This window comes from Setaria italica, chromosome V (assembly GCF_000263155.2).
Source record: "Setaria italica strain Yugu1 chromosome V, Setaria_italica_v2.0, whole genome shotgun sequence".
Taxonomy (NCBI): Eukaryota; Viridiplantae; Streptophyta; class Magnoliopsida; order Poales; family Poaceae; genus Setaria; species Setaria italica.
The window spans coordinates 17,428,804-17,433,277 of NC_028454.1; the positions used below are offsets into that span (position 1 = coordinate 17,428,804).

At 45.7% G+C, this 4,474-nt stretch overlaps 1 pseudogene; it reads right to left on the bottom strand.

Annotated features, from left to right (window-relative positions):
* The window catches only part of LOC106804368, a 7,988-nt pseudogene extending 5,530 nt beyond the window's left edge, over positions 1 to 2,458 (bottom strand).
* Between the last annotated feature and the right edge of the window lie 2,016 nt (positions 2,459 to 4,474).

Below are 4,474 nucleotides of genomic sequence, written 5' to 3' on the forward strand. Positions count from 1 at the left end.
GGCGTGAAGTTGGAACCCCAATCGAGTCAATTGAATCAATAAAATCAACACAAAACTCGATCACTCCTCTATTCCCATATCCTTGGCGATGCTTCGTTCTGGACGGGTACGATTAAGAACATATTTTTTAGGACTGCCATAAACCTCTCGAAAGGCCACATATTGTGCAGGTATACAGGTCCGAGAATACCAATCTCTTTTACTAGGTGAACCAGTAAGTGCGTCATAATATTGAAGAAGGATGGTGGAAATAACACCTCAAAACTGACAAGACATTACACCACATCGTTCTGTAGCTTTGATAGCTTGGATGGATCGATTGCCTTCTGCGAAATCGCATTGAGAAACGCGCATAGCTTTACGAGCGGCAACCGGACATTTTCTGGTAGAACACCCCTCAGTGCAACCGGAAGCAACTGGGTCATCAACATGTGGCAGTCATGAGCCTTGAGATTTGTAAACTTCTTTTGTTTCATATTTATTATTCCCTTTATATTCGAGGAGTACCCAGACGGGACCTTCATACTATTCAAGCATGCAAACATGCTATCCTTCTCTTCCTTGCTGAGAGTGTAACTGGCAGGACGTAAGTCGTGCTGTCCATTATCTCTCTTTTCCGGATGTAGGTCATCTCGTTGCCCCATGGCTTTCAGGTCCTGTCGTGCTTCCAATGTATCTTTTGAGGTTCCATAAACACCCATGAAGCCTAGCACGTTCACGCAAAGATTCTTCGTCAGGTGCATCACGTCTATTGCGTTGCGAACCTCTAGGATTTCCCAATAAGGTAGCTCCCAAAATATTGACTTTTTCTTCCACATGGGTGCATGTCCGTTATCATCGTTCGGAACAGGTTGGCTACCAAGTCCCTTTCCGAAGACTACATATACATCCTTCATCATCTCGAACACATGCTTTCCATTACGGTGTGCAGGTTTTTTACGATGGTCTGGCGCCCCTTTGAAATGCATCCCGCTCTTTCTCAGCTGGTGGTGAGCAGGGAGAAATCGACGATGACCCATATAGACGACCTTCTTACAGTGCTTCAAGTACATGCTGTCTGTGTCGTCTAAACAGTGGGTGCATGCCCGATATCCCTTATTTGTCTGTCCTGAAAGGTTACTCAATGCAGGCCAATCGTTGATGGTTACGAACAACAGTGCTCGTAGATTAAAGATCTCTTGTCTATCCTCATCCCACACACGTACACCTTCTTCCTTCCAGAGCTGTAAAAGGTCATCAACCAACGGCCTTAGGTACACGTCAATGTCGTTGCCGGGTTGTTTTGGGCCTTGGATAAGCGCCGGCATCATAATGAACTTCCGCTTCATGCACAGCCAAGGAGGAAGGTTGAACATACAAAGGGTCACAGGCCAAGTACTATGGCCACTACTCAACTCACCGAATGGATTGAATCCATCAGTGCTTAAACCAAACCTTATGTTCCTTGCTTCACTTTCAAAGTTTGGGAATGTTCTATCAATTGATCTCCACTGTGCCCCATCTGCGGGGTGTCTCAGCATCTCATCTTCCTTACGGTCTTCTTTGTGCCATCGCATCAACTTAGCATTTGCCTTGTTCCTGAACAAGCGCTTCAAGCGTGGTATTATAGGGAAATACCACATCACCTTCGCGGGAACTCTCTTCTTGGGAGACTGCCCCTCGACATCACCAGGATCATCTCGCCTGATCTTATACCGCAGGGCTTCGCAGACGGGACAAGCATCCAATTTCTCGTATTCATCACCACGATAGAGGATACAGTCATTAGGGCATGCGTGTATCTTCTGAACATCCAATCCGAGAGGGCAAATAATCTGTTTAGCTTCATATGTTGTGAACGGTAATTCATTATTCTCGGGGAGAATCTTCTTGACAATGTTCAACATCCCCTGAAATGCCTTATCGGACACACCATTTTTTGCCTTCCATTGCACAAATTCTAGTGTCGTACCTAGTTTTTTATGGCCCTGCTGGCAACCTGGGTACAACAATTTTTGGTGATCATCTATCATGCGCTGCAACTTTGCTGCTTCCTTCTCAGTTTTGCAATCTCTGTATGCATCTCGTATCACCTGACCAAGGTCATCAGTAGGGTCATTTTCTGCAAACTCATCTTCATCAGCCTCGCCCATTGTAGTACCTGCAAAAGCTTGGCCTGCAACCCAGTCCGGAATGGTGTCATCTTCCTCCTCCTCCTCGCCATCTTCCATTACAACCCCTAGTTCACCGTGCTTGGTCCAAACCAAATAGTTAGGCATGAAACCGTATTTAAACAAGTGGCTGTGAATAGTCCCCAGGAATCCTTTGAATACTCCTTCCTATTATTGCATTGGAAGCATGGACAACATACGAACCCATTCTCTGGCTTGTTCGCTTTTGCCACTTCGAGAAAATAATGCAAGCCATCAATAAACGCCTTGCTCCGCCTGTCTGCATTATACATCCATTGCCGGTCCATCTGCATCGTATTACGCATGAAAATGGATTACACTTGACAATGGATTACGCGTGAAAATCGATTAAAGATCCAAACAACATGGTACAATACAACAACATGAAGATCCAAATACACATATTTAAATTAAAGTCCCAAACAACATGATACAATACAACAAGTCATCCACTGGTTATTATCAAGGAGGACTTTAAGCATCCTTGGACGGTGAAGACGAAGGTTCCGCTGACCCAACCTCATCCTTAGGTTTATTTGTGCCGCCTGAAACGGTAGTACTAAGTGGACGTGAAACACCCGGGACTGAGGGTGGAGCATAACGACCACCAAAAGGAGGTTCCTGACCCGCGGCAACAGCTTCTTCATGACATTGCTGCAAATAACGAAGCATTGCTTTTTTCCAGCGCGCTCTTTTTCTTCGGCTTATGCTGAGGGCCAACTATGATTGGAACCTTGCCATAATAGGAACCACGATTGCCCCCACCATCACCACTTCCTCCAGTAGCAGAAGCCATCTATGTACAAAAATTATTATCTTAACACTGCATAAGTTGTTCAACTTGAAGACCGTGATCATCTCGCGAGAATGTCCTCAACTGGGCGGCACCGGTATTCGTCATGAAAGAGGTTAGATGCTACGGAAAAGGGGACACGGTCACGATGTCCGTATCCACTCTTTCTCGTAGAATCGAACCTCCTTCTTGACATACGTTGCTGCTCGGCGGAAAACATCCTCGGAGAGATGAACACGGTATGCAAGTTCAACAAGTAGCAGAAGTCATCTATGTACAAAAATTCTTTCCTTACCACTACAAAAGTTGTTGAACTTGAAGACCGTGTTCATTTCGCGAGGATGTCCTCAGGTGGGCGGCACCGCACTTTGTCATGAAAGAGGTTAGATGCTACGGAAAAGGGGACACGGTCACGATGTCCGTATCCACTCTTTCTCGTAGAATCGAACCTCCTTCTTGACATACGTTGCTACTCGGCGGAGAACATCGTAGCAGAAATGAACACGGTATGCAAGTTCAACAAGTAGCAGAAGTCATCTATGTACAAAAATTCTTTCCTTACCACTACAGAAGTTGTTGAACTTGAAGACTGTGTTCATTTCGCGAGGATGTCCTCAGCTGGGCGGCACCGCACTTCATCATGAAAGAGGTTAGATGCTACGGAAAAGGGGACACGGTCACGATGTCCGTATCCACTCTTTCTCGTAGAATCGAACCTCCTTCTTGACATACGTTGCTGCTCGGCGGAGAACATTCTCGCCGAAATGAACACGGTATGCAAGTTCAACAAGTATATGGATTTAAAAAACCATATTGAATTTGATAAGATAAACCGTCTAGACAAGGTAGCATATGGATTTAAACCACTGCAATAATGCATACTATATATGACACATCAATCTCCCTCACATTCTAGCTCAAAATACCTCTCCATTTTTCTACTTCATCATCACATTGTAGCAAATAATCTTTCCATATCCAAAGCATAAATCAAAGCATAACACGAGGATGAAGTAGCAAACCTTCGCAACACTTGTGTTGGCCGAGTGAAATTTCCATGAAAATGAGGGAAACAACTTCGGGCAGCACCTTCCTTGCTTTGGCACCACTGGAGAGTAGGTGAAGCTCAGCTCTCTATCAATGTGCTGGACTGGCTCGGGCTGGAGGAAGAAGAAAGTCTCTGTCTCGGGATATAGTGGGGGATGAGTTTTTATCCCGGTTAAAAACTCCAACCGAGACAAAAGGGAACACCTTTTGTCCCGGTTGGAAGTTTAGTCCCAGTTGGATCTTCCAACCGGGATAAAAGGGACACCCTTTTATCGCGGTTGGAGGCACCAACCGGGACTAACCTTTTTATCCCGGTTGGTGCCTCCAACCGGGATAAAAGGGTTCACCTTTTATCCCGGTTGGATCCTCCAACCGGGATAAAAGGGTCCCGCCACCGACGCCCCCCAGCTAGCCCTTTAGTCCCGGTTGCAATTACCAACCAGGAGTAATGCTCCCCTCCAAT